The sequence below is a fragment of the Heptranchias perlo genome, unplaced genomic scaffold (assembly GCF_035084215.1).
Source record: "Heptranchias perlo isolate sHepPer1 unplaced genomic scaffold, sHepPer1.hap1 HAP1_SCAFFOLD_513, whole genome shotgun sequence".
Taxonomy (NCBI): Eukaryota; Metazoa; Chordata; class Chondrichthyes; order Hexanchiformes; family Hexanchidae; genus Heptranchias; species Heptranchias perlo.
This window is the reverse complement of record NW_027139530.1, coordinates 16435-32560: the sequence shown is the minus strand read 5'-3', so window position 1 is coordinate 32560 and position 16126 is coordinate 16435. Positions and strand designations below refer to the sequence as shown.

The 16126-nt window shown below is 44.3% G+C and overlaps 2 non-coding genes across 2 annotated transcripts; one reads left to right on the top strand and one right to left on the bottom strand.

The window, feature by feature from the left end:
* Window positions 1–2672: 2672 nt before the first annotated feature.
* On the top strand, window positions 2673–2766 carry trnay-gua (transfer RNA tyrosine (anticodon GUA)). Its single transcript has 2 exons — window positions 2673–2709; window positions 2731–2766. It is a non-coding gene; the product is annotated as a tRNA-Tyr (tRNA).
* Window positions 2767–14685: 11919 nt separating this feature from the next.
* Window positions 14686–14770, bottom strand: trnak-uuu (transfer RNA lysine (anticodon UUU)). The gene is given in 2 exon segments: window positions 14686–14721; window positions 14734–14770. It is a non-coding gene; the product is annotated as a tRNA-Lys (tRNA).
* Between the last annotated feature and the right edge of the window lie 1356 nt (window positions 14771–16126).

Genomic DNA, 16126 nt, shown 5'->3' with positions numbered 1-16126 from the left:
GAGGAAATAACACAGTGTCGGGATCAAATGGATTAATTCAGGACAGACAGCAGGGAATATTGGAGGAAATAACACAGTGTAGGGATAAAATGGATTAATTCAGGACAGACAGCAGGGAATATTGGAGGGAATAACACAGTGTAGGGATAAAATGGATAAATTCAGGACAGACAGCAGGGATTATTGGAGGGAATAACACAGTGTAGGGATAAAATGGATAAATTCAGGACAGACAGCAGGGAATATTGGAGGAAATAACACAGTGTAGGGATAAAATGGATTAATTCAGGACAGACAGCAGGGAATATTGGAGGAAATAACACAGTGTAGGGATAAAATGGATTAATTCAGGACAGACAGCAGGGATTATTGGAGGAAATAACACAGTGTAGGGATAAAATGGATTAATTCAGGACAGACAGCAGGGATTATTGGAGGAAATAACACAGTGTCGGGATAAAATGGATTAATTCAGGACAGACAGCAGGGATTATTGGAGGAAATAACACAGTGTCGGGATAAAATGGATTAATTCAGGACAGACAGCAGGGATTATTGGAGGAAATAACACAGTGTAGGGATAAAATGGATTAATTCAGGACAGACAGCAGGGAATATTGGAGGAAATAACACAGTGTAGGGATAAAATGGATAATTCAGGACAGACAGCAGGGATTATTGGAGGAAATAACACAGTGGAGGGATAAAATGGATTAATTCAGGACAGACAGCAGGGATTATTGGAGGAAATAACACAGTGTAGGGATAAAATGGATTAATTCAGGACAGACAGCAGGGAATATTGGAGGGAATAACACAGTGTAGGGATAAAATGGATTAATTCAGGACAGACAGCAGGGAATATTGGAGGAAATAACACAGTGTAGGGATAAAATGGATTAATTCAGGACAGACAGCAGGGAATATTGGAGGAAGTAACACAGTGTAGGGATAAAATGGATAATTCAGGACAGACAGCAGGGATTATTGGAGGAAGTAACACAGTGTAGGGATAAAATGGATTAATTCAGGACAGACATCAGGGAATATTGGAGGAAATCACACAGTGTAGGGATAAAATGGATAATTCAGGACAGACAGCAGGGATTATTGGAGGAAATAACACAGTGGAGGGATAAAATGGATTAATTCAGGACAGACAGCAGGGATTATTGGAGGAAATAACACAGTGTAGGGATAAAATGGATTAATTCAGGACAGACAGCAGGGAATATTGGAGGAAATAACACAGTGTAGGGATAAAACGGATTAATTCAGGACAGACAGCAGGGATTATTGGAGGAAATAACACAGTGTAGGGATAAAATGGATTAATTCAGGACAGACAGCAGGGAATATTGGAGGAAATAACACAGTGTAGTGATAAAATGGATTAATTCAGGACAGACAGCAGGGAATATTGGAGGAAATAACACAGTGTAGGGATAAAATGGATTAATTCAGGACAGACAGCAGGGATTATTGGAGGAAATAACACAGTGTCGTGATAAAATGGATTAATTCAGGACAGACAGCAGGGATTATTGGAGGAACTAACACAGTGTAGGGATAAAATGGATAATTCAGGACAGACATCAGGGATTATTGGAGGAAATAACACAGTGTAGGGATAAAATGGATTAATTCAGGACAGAGCAGGGATTATTGGAGGAAATAGCACAGGTGTGGGGAGCTGGACTTGGCCATGAGAGTAATTGAAGGTATGGGAACTGAAATAATCTACAGTGAGAAAGGAGAAAAGGCAAAATAATCGGTAATTAGGACATCAATTAGTCTCTTGTGTTGAATTCATCAAGTAATTGACCCATTCTGTTTGAAAGAAAGTTGATTTATTTGACAGAGATCCAGAATATTGAATTTCAGCCCAGTTATAGCGGTTATTAACATCAGGAGAAACAAATCCCAACTTCCAGAATGAGGTTCTGCTGCTGAAACCCTCATCCGTGCCTTTGTTTACCTCCAGACTCGACTATTCCAATGCTCTCCAGGCCCGGCCTTCCACTTTACACCCTCCGTAAACTTAAACCCACAATCTCCAGATCAATAATCAGTCCCATTATTCATTGTGTCACTGGCCCAGGCTGTGGAGAACACGGAGCAGCTCCCACTCCCACAGCACTGCGGTATGAGCAGGTACCGAGTCAGCCTCAGTCATGAGCACTGGAATCCACGAGTCCGGGTGTGTCAAAGGTGCACGGTGAACAATCACCAAAGTGAAACATTTTTGCCGCTTCCCTTCGATACCTCAGCTGGTCGAGCGACAAGACTGTCGTGGAAAATAAGACAAAGTCATCCTTCCGTCATTTGTTCAATTCCTGCTCGAAGGAGAACGTGTGATTTTGCAATAAGCAGCAATTAGTTCAAGGTCGCTCTCTGAACTTTACAGGCACCTCACAGATTAACATGTTGCCATGAAGGCACAGGACGTCTCTTTTCCTTTCTCAAACCTGAAAACTTTCTGTGTCTGCCCAAACAAGGCTGCTCTGCCTCTGCTCACCAGCAGGGAGCGCTTTTGAGCAGCAATACTTCAAAACACTCAGCTCTCGCTTTCAGGCAAAAGAAGTCTTCGATCAGCACCGGACTCCACGAGTCTGAACGTGTCAACAGGCGCACGGTGAACAATCACCAAAGACAGCATTGTTTATCACTTCCCTTCGATAGCTCAGCTGGTAGAGCGGAGGACTGTAGTGAATAAAACAAAATAAAGTCATCCTTAGGTCGCTGGTTCAATTCCGGCTCGAAGGAGTGAGTGTGATTTTGGAATAAGCAGCAATTCCCTCAAGGTCACTCTCTGAACTTCACAGGCAGCTCACAGATTAACATGTTGTCACTCAGGCACAAGACGCCTCTTTTCCTTTCCAAAACCTGAAAGCTTTCTGTGTCTGTCCGAGCACGGCTGTTTCACTCGAACATTTCCCTCTGCTCACCAGCAGGGAGTGCCTTTGAGCAGCAACACTTCAAATCGCCCTCAATTTCAGGCAAAATGGTCTTCGATCAGTCACTCAGTCAGGGCTCTCGCTGCTCCTCGAGCTCGGGCGGCTGTTCCTTTCCGGTGACCTCGTCTTCCTTCCGAAGGCTCGGGCTCTTCTCAGCATCACTCATGATTACTGTGGCTTCCCGTTCTGCTGTTCCTCACTTGCTGATGCTCGATACCGCCGATTGGAGCAAAGTATTTAATATATTCAGGGAGCGGCAACCCAAGGCAAGATTTCTCTGCTGGTCTTGGAGCAGCTTGAAGGCGAGTGTGAGGCAGGAACTGTGAGGGGCGATTTACAAACAGCAAACGAGGAATTAGCTCAACTGGTGGAGCGCTCACTTGGCCTGTGAGAAGTAGCGGGATCGTTGATTATATTCTCCACTCACCGTTTGTCTTGGTGCAATTATACAGAAACAAGAGTGATGTCAGTGAGTCCATCGCCCATGGACTTCCTAAACTTCACTGTGTGTTTGGGTACAGAGAGATCAAGGGGCAGCAAATCTTTTGATGTGCTGCAGTAAGCAAAAGTTCTTGATTTTGCGATGCAGCAAAGATGGAAAGATGAGGTGAGAGATGGAAAAAAAGCTTCGTAATCCTTGATACCTTCTCTGAAGATTGAATTCAAGCCCTTCAGATTATGACACTGATGCACTGCTTGCTGCACTGAGAAGGCACTTACCAGGTATGGAGCCAGGCAGCACCACCAAGTAGGACAGCTTGCAAGGTATTGAATGCCATAAAATTTTGCATTAAAAAATCCAAGCCAGGTAGGAATCGAACCTAATGCGTTATCCATTGCACCACTGGCCCAGATTATAACGAATTAGTAGCAGTGGGAGGCAGTGGGCATGGCGGAGGTACTAAATAAATACATTGCATCTGTCTTTCCCAAGGAAGAAGGCGCTGCCAGAGTGTCAGTAAAGGAAGATGTTGTAGAGATACTGGATTGGTTAAAAATTCATAAAGAGGAGGTACTGGAAAGGCTGACTGTACTTAAAGTAGATCCGTCATCTGGTCCGGATGGGATGCATCCTCGGTTGCTGAGGGAAGTAACGGTGGAAATTGCAGAGGTACTGGCAATAAACCTCTAAACATCCTTCGATATGGGGGTGATGCCAGAGGACTGGAGAATTGCAAATGTTACACCCCTGTTCAAGAAAGGGTGAAAGAAAAAATCCAGCAACTACTGACCAGTCAGTTTAACCTCGGTAGTGGAGAAAGTTCTAGCAACGATAATCCGGGACAGAATTAGCAGTCAATTGGACAAGGATTAGGGAAAGCCAGCACGGATTTGTTAAAGGCAAATCGTGTTTAATTAACTTGATACAGTTTTTTGATGAGGTAACAGAGAGGAGATGAGGGCAATGCAGTTAATGTGGTGTGTATGGACTTCGAAAAGGCATCAGATAAAGTGCCGCATAATGGGTTTGTCATCAAGATTGAAGCCCATGGAATAAAAGGGGCAGGAGCAGCATGGATACAGAATTGGCTAAATAACAGGAAACAGAGTGTAGTGGTGAACGGTTGTTTTTCGGAATGGAGGGAGGTGTACAGTGGTGTTCCCCAGGGGTCGGTGCTGCGACCACTGCTTTCCTTGATATAATGTGGGGATGCCGGTGATGGACTGGGGTTAACAATTGTAAACAATTTTACAACACCAAGTTATAGTCCAACGATTTTATTTTTAATCCCACAAGCTTTCGGGGGCTTTCCCCTTCCTCAGGCGGTGTGGAAAACTTCTTTACATAGGGAGTAGGCAGTCTGTGGAATTCACTTCCACGGTTAGTGTTTGGGGCACACAGTTCTGTAATGACAAGTGGTCCTCATGTTTTTATCCAAGACAGGCCTCAGCCCAGTCATTTACTCTAAATGTTGGTGCAATAGTTCAAGCTTAGAGGTGCCAGGTATCGGGAGCAGCAGTAGCTGTAAATAAAATTTAAATGTGAGTAAATACCAATATAGTTCATCTTCATCTATTTCTAGTTTAATAACTTTTGCTGAATGTGGCCCAGGCCAAGTGCCAGGATATCGGGTCAGGTTCACCATTGGAAATGAGTTTGACATCCCTGAGATAGACAATGTGAACCGGATTACCCTCATCCACTAACCCAGCAACTTCTTCAAAAAACTCAAGCAAGTTTGTCAGACACCATTTTCTTTCCCAGAAGCCGTGTTGAGTATCTCTAATGGCCCCTTCTCTTTCCCCGTGATCATAAACAGCATCTCTTAGGATCCCTTCAAGCATCTTCCCTCTGATCGAGGTTACACTGATGGGCCTGTCATTCCCCGGCTCTGATTTGTCCCCTTTAATGAAAATGGGAACTACGTGAGCTCCCTTCCAATCTCAGGGGACAATCCCTGACTCTATTGAGCTGTTGAAGATACAGGCAAGGGGCTCACAGAGCACCCGTCCCATCTCTTTAAACACCCGGGGGTGGATATCATCTGGACCTGGAGCACAATGCATTTTGAGAGTTCATATTTTATCCAAAGTGACATCCCATTCTATTTTAATATTTATGATGTTATTGTTGACAGCACATCCCACAGCTGGAATCTGAGCATCATCCACAGGAGTGTAGACTGATGAGAAATAGTCATTCAACAGCTCTGCCATAGCCCGGGAATCTGTCCTGAACTGTCTTTCAGTGGCCCTAAAGCATCTTTAATGGTCTTCTGACTCCTGATGTAGCTGGAAAGACATTTGCTATTATTCTCAGAATTGGGCACCATCTTCTTTTCCAAAGATCTCTGAGCTTCTCTCATGGCTGCTTTTGTCTCCCTCGATTGTGGGTGATATTTGACCCAATTCTCCTGTAAACTGAATTCATCCTGATCCAATCTGGGTTAAATGTAAGACAGTTCGGGGAGTCAGGAATCATTCACCGCTAGACCCACACTGAGAGGTAAAACCCCAGACGGTTCCTTAGTAAGGATTCCTCTGGTACCTCAGCATATCTTTGTCAGCTATCTCACAGTCCACTCCTGGAGGCCCCACTCCCTGAGCCTGCAAACTTCAGCAGGGTCAGTGGTGGAGTTCCGCAGTGGGAGTGATCCCAGAGTAACTGTCGGGATCGCCCCCACCCTGTGGATGGTCCGGATCGTGTATTTTTAGTGATCCTGGTGTCTAACACGCACACATCAATAAAACCGGGAATTCTGGAACACACTGCAGGTCCTTCTTTATCTGGAGATCAAATGACTGTTGTATAATTGTACCAGCAGTTAACAGGCTCCTGTGAACTCCTCCCTCTGCTATTTTGATGCAGACTTTAACTCATTTATTTTAAATGGGTTTGTTTTAAATGCGTTAACGCCTGCCTTAAATGGTAGACTCAGGACTGTCACACAAACAGGTTAAATCTTCATAGAATAATTACCACAGTCATTTTTAGACTGGACGCCGCACGGTGACTTTGCTGTCAGTGAAGAGAGACGAGAAAGACCAAAGTGCCGTTTGCCCCTCTCAGTGTGGCCCTGAAGGACTGTGTCCAGGCTGAAGTTCTGTTCCCACCGGACGATCCTCCCCCCAGATTGTCCTTTCTGAGCTCCAGTCAGGTGATGCTAAACACTCAGGTGGGAAAGACCAAAATCTACAACAAGGTGTTTAAAACAAAGCTGATTTATTTCACAAATATCCAGAATATTAAACTCCAGCCCAGTTATAGGGGTTATTAACATCAGGAGGAACAAACCCCAACTGTCAGAATGAACATCGTTCAGTCCTGGATGTGATTAACAGCAGAATCCAACCCCTGCAGTCATATGTGAACTCGCTGGTGTCTCAGCACGTGTGATGACTGAGTGAATCCCTTCCCACACACGGAGCAGGTGAACAGTCTCTCAACCAATGGGCATGCGTTGATGTGTCAGCAGTTCATTTCTGCTTCTAAAGCTCTTCTCACAGTCACTGAGTTAAAAGGTCACTCAATAGTGTGAACAAGTGGATGTGTCAGAAGGTGGGATGAATTAGTGAATCCCTTCCCACACACGGAGCAGGTGAACAGTCTCTCCCCAGTGTGAGTGCGTCGATGTCTCAGCAGATCATTTCTGATTTTAAATCTTTTCTCACAGTCAGAACATTTAAAGGTCTCTCTTCAGTGTGAACTCGCTGGTGTGACAGAAGGAGGGATGACCGAGTGAATCTCTTCTTTCACACAGAGCAGGAGAACGGCCTCTCCCAGTGTGGGTGCGTTGGTGTCTCATCAGATCAATTTTGCTTTTAAACCTTTTCTCACAGTCAGAACATTTAAAAGGTCGGTCATCGGAGTGAACTCGCTGGTGTGTCAGCAGGTGTGATGTCCGAGTGAATCCCTTCCCTCACACGGAGCAGGTGAACGGCCTCTCCCCAGTGTGAACTCGCTGGTGTTTCAGCAGGGTGGATGATCGAGTGAATCCCTTCCCACACACGGAGCAGGTGAACGGCCTCTCCCCAGTGTGACGGCATCGATGAGTTTCCAGCTGTGCCGGACAATTGAATCCCTTCCCACAGTCCCCACATTTCCACGGTTTCTCCGTGGTCCGGGTGTCCTTGTGTCTCTCCAGGTTGGACGATCAGTTGAAGCCTCGTCCACACACAGAACACGTGTACGGTTTCTCCCCACTGTGAACGGTGCGGTGTTTTTTCTGGCTGTGTAACTGGTTAAAGCTCTTTCCACAGTCAGTGCACTGGAACACTCTCACTCGGGTGTGTGTGTCTCGGTGCTTTTCCACTCACACTGGTGTTTGAAATCTTCTCCCACGGATAGAACAGACAAACATTTCTCCTTCCACATTCAAAGGCCGATGATATTCAGGTCCTGATGAATCGAGTGACTCTGTCAGATCTTGACGTGATCTTTGGTTTGAGTTTCCCTCTGTAAATCCTCCCCTGTAAAAGGAGTTTATTAAAGTTATCACTGTAAGTACAGGATAGAAATTCAGATCAGATAACTCGACTTTCAATGGAACATTATTTCCTCTCCCATTCCTCAAAGCTGTAAATCCCCGTCCCACACACTCTCCCTCCTCCCTGTGCTGAAATCCAAACCCATCGCATCATCTTTCAGTGGCCCGAAACCATAAGTGAAAGTGTGAGAGAGTGTGAGAGAGTGAGTGAGAGAGTGAGTGTGAGAGAGTGAATGTGAGAGTGTGAGTGAGTGTGAGCACAGCAGTGGGCTCGGTGTGGAGAATGAAGTGGGGCAGGTGGAGCATGTTTCAGTTGGGCAGCAGTGATCATAATCACATTTGGTTTAGAACAGTTATGGAAAAGGACAGGGGACAGTCAAATGTGAAAATTCTTAACTGGAGGAGGACTAATTCCAGTGAGTTAAAAAGGGATCTTGTCCAGGTGGATTGGAATCAAAAATTGGCAGGCAGAACAGTAATTGAACAGTGGGAGGCCTTCAAGGAGGAGTGGGTTTGGGGACAGAGTAGACAGATTCCCACGAGGAGGAAACGAACAACATCCAAAGCTCGAGCTCCCTGGATGACTGAAGATATAGAGATCACCATTGCTCCTTCATTTACAGACGCTCCCTGACCGATCACCCTTTCTCCTTCATTTACAGACGCTCCCTGACCGATCACCATTTCTCCTTCATTTACAGACGCTCCCTGACCGATCACCCTTTCTCCTTCATTTACAGACGCTCCCTGACCGATCACCATTTCTCCTTCATTTACAGACGCTCCCTGACCGATCACCCTTTCTCCTTCATTTACAGACGCTCCCTGACCGATCCCCATTTCTCCTTCATTTACAGACGCTCCCTGACCGATCCCCATTTCCCCTTCATTTCCCGGCGGGTAGTGAGGGGGGGATAATGTTCACTGTTTTATATTCGGGTCTGGGGCCGCACTCGGGGTTTGTAAAGCCTGAGCCTGGGCCTGAGCCCGGACCCGGGCCCCGGGGTTTATTGAGCCTCTTGCTCCGATCCTCTGACCTGCACCGAACGCGCTCCTCCCGCAGCCTCGACTGGCCGCGCATGCTCAGGACACACTGACCGGTAATGAGTCACGACTGCGCCTGCGTGCTGGGCTCCACTGATTCAGATAGGGCACAATCTGAACCGCGCTGCATGCTGGGTGATGCAGCCGCCATTGATGATCTTAATATCAGGCCGAAAAACAAAGACATTGGAAGCAGGGAGAGCGCGTTTGGACCAAGGATAATAAAATAAACTGAAAGCCCAGCCCTTCGTGCCATTTAAACCGGCACAAACACACAGCATAGAAGCACCCCCCCAACTTTGGTGAACTCCAGATAATATTTTTTCATTAACTTTTATTAATTTCGTTTTATTAATTGTTGCAACTGAAGGGTTCAATTAATGTTTATTTTCTAACTGCACCACAGGACCGTCAGTTTCACCATTAACCCCGCCCTGGTGATTAAGGAGATATCCGGACCAATAGGAGCAGTAGGAATTTATCGGAATTTCCAGTCATGAGTGGGGTGCCGCAGCGATCAGTGCTGGGGCCTCAACTATTTACAATATATATTCATGGCTTGGATGAAGGAACAGGGTGTCTTGTGGCCAAATTTGTTGATGAAAGGTGGAAAAGCAAGTTGCGATAAGGACACAACTTGTCTGTAAAGAGATATTGACAGGTTAAGCGGATGGGCAAAAAATTGGTGGATGGAATATAATGTGGGAAAATGTGAAGTCATCCACTTTGGGAGGAAAAATAAAAAAACAAAATATTATTTGAATGGAGAAATACTACAAAATGCTGCGGTACAGAGGGACCTTGGTGTCCTCGTACATAAAATATAAAAAGTCAACATACAACTGCAGCAGGTAATCCGGAAGACATACGGAATATTGGCCTTTATTTCTAGGAGGATGGAGTATAAAAGCAGGGAAGTCATGCTACAACTCTACAGGGTGCTGGTGAGACCACATCTGGAGTACTGCGTACAGTTCTGGTGACCTTATTTAAGGAAGGGCATACTTGCATTGGAGGCAGTTCAGAGAAGGTTCACGAGGTTGATTCCGGGTATGGAAGGGTTGTCTTATGAGGAATGATTGAACAGGTTTGGTCTGTAATTATTGGAGTTTAGAAGAATGAGAGGAGATCTTATTGAAACATACAAGATTCTGGGGGGACTCGACAGGGTAGATGCTGAGAGGATGTTACCCCTCATGGGGGAATCTAAAACTAGGGGGTATCGTCTCAGAATAAGTGGTCGCCCGTTTAAGACGGACATGAGGAGGAATTTCTTCTCCCAGAGGGTTGTGAATCTTTGGAATTCTTTACCCCAAAAAGCTGTGGAGGCTGAGTCATTGAATACATTCAAGGCTGAGTTGGAAAAAAATTTTGATTCACAAGGGAGTCAAAGGATATGGGGAAAGGGCGGGAAAGTGGAGTTGAGGTAAACATCAGATCAGCCATGATCTCATTAAATGGCGGAGCAGACTCGAGGGGCCGAATGGCCTACTCCTGCTCCTATCTCTGATGATCTTATGGTCTTATGGTAAATTGACTGGAGGGATGAGAGAACAGTTGGTCCTCCAACCAATCGGAGTGTGAGAGGGGCGGGAGTTGCGGCACCGAATGGGCGGGTCTAAGCCCAGATGTCCGTCATTGACTGAAGCATCATTTAAAAAAAATAATTTATCTTCAGCTCCAGGAGAAAACACGACCTTTCTGTTGTGGCTTGAAACAGATTAAACCAGATGAGGTGGAGCAAACATTTCAACATTTGTTGGAAAAACACATTAATTAAGAATAGCCAACATGGATTATTTGAGATAACTCGAGTATACTGATAAAGGGGATGTAGTGGATGTTGTGTTGATGGATTGTGAAAAGGTGTTTGATAAGGTGCCGGACAGGAGACTTGTTGATAAAATTAATACCCACGGTATTAAAATGAATGAGGCAGTGTGGATAGGAAGTTGTGTAAAGGGCAGAAAACAGAGAGTAGTGGTTAATGGATGTTCTTCAGACTGGAGGGATGTAAACAGTGGTGTCCCAGGGTCAGTGTTGGGACCATTGCTCTTCTCAATATAGAGAATGATCTGAGCTTGGGTATGTGGGACACAAGGTGAAAATCTATAGGTGACGCCAACATTGGCAGCGTGGGGAACTGGGAAGAGGAGTCAGTGACTTCATTGTGACGTCCACAGGTTAGTAAATGGGCAGGTGAAATTTAACGCAGAGAAATGTGACGTGATGCATTTTGAGAGGAAGAAAAATGAGATGAAATGTAAACTAAATGGTCAAAGTTTAAAATTAGAGGAGCAGAGAGACTGTTAATTAGACTCATAGAATCAAAGAAATTGATGGCACAGAAAGAGGCCATTCGGCCCATCGTGTCTGTGCCGGCCGAAAAAGAGCTGTCCAGCTTAATCCCACTTTCCAGCTCTTGGCCCATAGCCTTGTAGCTTCTGGCAGTTCAAGTATTCTTCAAATGCGATGAGGGTGTCCGCCTCAACCACCCTTTCAGGCAGTCAGTTCCAGACCCCCACAACCCTTGGGTGAAATAATTTCTCCTCAGTTCCCCACTAAACCTTCTATCAATCACTTTAAATCTGTTAAATCTATGCCCCTAGTTATTAACCTCTCTGCTAAGAGAAGTGGGTCCTTCCAATCCACGCTATCTGGGACCCTCATAATTTTGTTCACCTCAATTAAATCTGCCTTCAGTCTCCTCTGTTCCAAAGAAAACAACCCCAGCCTATCCAATCTTTCCTCATAGCTAAAATTCTACAGTCCAGGCAACATCCTTGTAAATCTTTCTTGCCTTGTGTATAAAATGTCTGCTATTTGAAAGTCGTGACATTGATCAAAGTCCACGTTAAGTTTTCTTGCCATTAGTATCAAGATTTGGAAAAGATCTGCTGCCTGATACTTTAAATATTGCCGACCTTTAACTATAGCTCACAGTGTCTGAACAGTCACTGTTATCATTATCCTTTTATGTGTCTCCTTGAGCTCCATCTCCTTAACAGCACAAGCTGATCACAGCAATGTTTTCTTCAAAAGGAATCCCAGTGTGAAAAAATGGACAATTTCAAAGCGAAGCATCATATGCAGGGTTGGAAGGAAAGTGCGAGTCGACATAATGGGCTTGGATCAGTGATCTCTTGAGCATGAAAACATTCATTATCTGAAAGAAGCACGGAGATGAGATTTTTGTCTATATTTATCAGTATTGAAAAGAAGCAGGGAGTTGAGATACTTTTGTCTATTCATCCTGCTATCTACAAAATCCTTCGCCTCTCAATGCCCAGCACCTTTCGTTCCAATTCTTTGCTCTGCAGGGAAGTCTTGGTTTCATTAATTCTCCGTGTTTTCACAAACATCTAATTCACCTCGCAGATCTGGCCGTGTCTTCTACTTATAAATCATCCCATCGTGTTGACATCATGTTAGCAACTCAAGATAAGCTGTTTTATGTTGATGGAATGCATTCGAGTCAGTTTTCTAGATCAATATGTCGAGGAATCAACAAGGGAACAGGCTATTTTAGATCTAATATTTTGTAATGAGACAAGGTTAATTAGTAATCTTATAGTAATCTTATTGTAAATGATCCTCTGGGGAAGAATGATCATAATATGATAGAATTTCACATTGAGTTTGAAAGTTTGAGAGTGATGTCATTAAGTCGGAAACTAGGGTCTTAAATTTAAACAAAACCAATAATGTAGTTATGAGGATTGAGTTGGCGAAGGTAGTTTGGGAAATTAGATTTAAAATATGATGATAGATAAGCAATGGCGAACATTTAAAGAAATAATTTAGAATTCCTCAACAAAATTACATTCCCTTGAGGGTTAAAAACTCCACCGGAAAAGTGGTCCAACCTTGGTTAATTGGAGAGATTAATGATATTTTAGGTTAAAAGAGGCTTATAATGTTGCCAAAAAGAATAGTAAGCCTGAGGATTAGGAGAGTTTTAGAAATCAGCAAAGGATGACCAAGAAATTGATAAATATGTATAAAGGAAGAGATTAGCGAAAGTCAACATGGGTCCCTTGGAGACAGAGACAGGAGAATTTATAATGGAGAATAAGGAAATGAAAGAGACGTTAAACAAGTATTTTGTATCTGTCGTCACAGTAGAGGACACAAAAATCATACCAGAAGTATTGGGGAACCAAGGTTCTGATGAGAGTGAGGAACCTAAAGCAATTAAGATTAGTAAAGGAAAAGTACCGGAGAAATTAATGGGACTAAAAGCTGACAAATTCATTGGACCTGATGGCCTACATCCTAGGGTTTTAAAAGAGGTGGCTGCAGAGACAGTGGATGCACTGGTTTTATCTTCCACAGTTCCCATGATTCTAGAAAGGTCCTCATGGATTGGAAGGTACCAAATGTAACCCCTCTATTCAAGAAAGGAGGGAGAGAGAAAACAGGGAACTACAGGCCCTTTAGCCTGACAATAGTAGGAGGGAAATTGCGAGAATCTATTACTAGGGACGTGGTAACAGGGCAATTAGAAAATTATAATATGGTTAGGCACATGCAACTCGCTTTTATGAAAGGGAATTCGTGTTTGACAACTCTACAAGAGGTTTTGAGGGTTTAGATAGCAGGGTAGATAAGGGAGAACCAGTGGATATAGAATATTTGGATTTTCAAAAGGCATTCGATAAGGTGCCACACAAAAGTTTGTTGAACAAGATTAGGGTTCATGGGATTGTGGGTAATATATTAACATGGATTGGGGATTTGATGACGTAGAGAAAACAGAAAATCGGGAAAAACAGGTCATTTTCGGGTTGGCAGGTTGTAACTAGTGGGGTGCCGTGAAGATCAGTGCTTGGGCCTCAACTATTTACAATCCATGTTAATGACTTAGATGAGGGGACCGAGTGTAATGTATCCAAGTTTGCTGATGAGACAAAACTAGGTGGGAAAGTAAGCCGTGAGGAGGACGGAAAGAGGATGCAAAGTGATACAGACAGGTTAAGTGAGTGGGCTAGAATTTGGTGAATGAAGTATAAAGTGGGGAAATGTGAGGTTATTCACTTTGGTAGGAAGAATAGAAAAGCAGAATATCTTTTAAAAGGTGAGAGATTAAGAAATGCTGGTATTCAGAGGGATTTGTGTGTCCTTGTACACAGATCACAGAAAGTTAACATGCAGGTGCAGCAAGCAATTAGGAAAGCAAATGGTATGTTGGCCTTTATTGTGAGGTGGTTGGAGAACAAGGATAAGGAAGTCTTGCTGTAATTATATAGGGCTTTGGTGAGACCGCATCTGGAGCGTTGTCCTGTGAGGAGAGATTGAACAGAATGGGCCGATATTCTCTGCAGTTTACAATAATGAGGTGATCTCATTGAAACATGTAAAATTCTTAGAGGGCTTGACAGGGTAAATGCTGGGATGCTGTTTCCCCTGGCTGGAGAGTCCACAACTAATGGTTATCATCCCAAGATAAGGGGCCGGCCATTTCGCACAGAGATTTCTTCACTGCGAGGGTTGTGAACCATTGGAATTCTCCACCCCAGAGTGCTGTGGCTGCTGAGCCATTGAATAGATTCAAAACTGAGATCGATAGATTTTTGGACACGAAGGAACTCAAGGGATATGGGGATAGGTCGGGAAAGTGGATTTGAGGTCGAAGATCAGCGATGACCTCATCAAATGGCGGAGCAGGCTCGAGGGACTGAATGGCCAACTCTTGCTCTTTTCGCTGATGTTGGTCCGCTGGAAAAGCCGAACTTGCCAGCTGTTTTGAAACTTTTAGCCTGAACAGGGACTTGAACCCTGGACCCTCAGATCATCACCTGTTTTAAAAGTCTGATGCTCTACCGACTGAGCTATCCAGGCTCGCTGTTAAATTAGTTTCCATCATACAGATTCATGGTGGGACTCAAAATTATCCCTGTCGCTGTCCAATGATGGGGAGCATCTCTTTCATACAATTTTCAGCAACAGGTTTAGGAGAATCCTTGTTTCTGTTGAACATGATGTAAGAAACATGGACAGAGAACTCGTGATTTTACAATTCTTCTTGTTTGTACAAAATGTCTTGTCATTCGTTCGCAGCAAATAAAAATAAAACACTTAACCCAATGGCTCAAAAGCTGAACTTGTTCCACACGGAAGCTGGAAAAGGCCTCTCGAGATTTCAGCCGATCAACAATTGAAAGCTGAATAATTTCACCCGTTACACCGTGACACCAGGCAGCAGATTTGCCTCCCGAATTTTCCCTACACGACACTTCAAACCGATGAATCCCTGCTTCACAGAAAGAAGAATTGTGTGTTTGGTTCTTCAGATTTAAAGATGTCGTGCCGGCCGCTTTACCATTTCAGCTCTCGCCAATCGCCCCCTCTCCCTCCTATAAACAAATAAACTCTCACCTGCTATTGCAAGACGGGAGGCCAGAGGAGCCTCAGTGCCCACGTGGGGACACGAAGAAGTCGATGTGTTATGGAACCGGTTGTACCTTGAACTCCAGTCAAAATGTTTCGAAGGTTCAACTACTTTAGATGGCGCTGAAACTCACAACCCCAGCATTTCTCGAGTGTATAATTATTGTAGAAATAACGCGCGCTGACCGATTGCTGCACTGGAGCCGCGCACGGTCTGTGTCCCCAGTGCTCCCATCAAACAGCTTCATCCTCGGTCTCTCAATTATCGCTTCCTGATCTTTCCCACACAGAAACCGCCAAACAAGAGGCGATTCGTTAAACATCAGCAGTGATCTTTAAAAGCCGTGAAATCTTAAACAATGCCCCTGAAGACAATAACATTTAATAATATTATTATTGACTAAAAGCCAATTTTTTCACGGTACTTTAAGGAGGATTTGGGTAAAGTGGGAGCTGAAATTATGAAACTCTCTCTGGGCTGTCGGTGATTGGAGAGATGGGCGTTATTTCATTTGAAAACCGAGGCTCGGAACTTCCTGATGATGAAGTGTGAGAGAAGATTGTGGTTAGTGGCAGTTGCCGGGGAGATCGAGAGGAGAGGGAGAAAAGTCAAAGTCACAGCTGTGACAGCTCAAGTGCTCTGCTTATCTGTAATATTTAGACAGTAATGTACAGTACAGGACAAACCAGTTTAGAATGTGACCGTGACATGTAAATGTGACGACACGTTCTTGTTTCTGGGCTCATTGAGGTCGGGGTATAATTCTCGATGCGAGGTTCATATCCCGGCGAATCCCGAATTTAGCC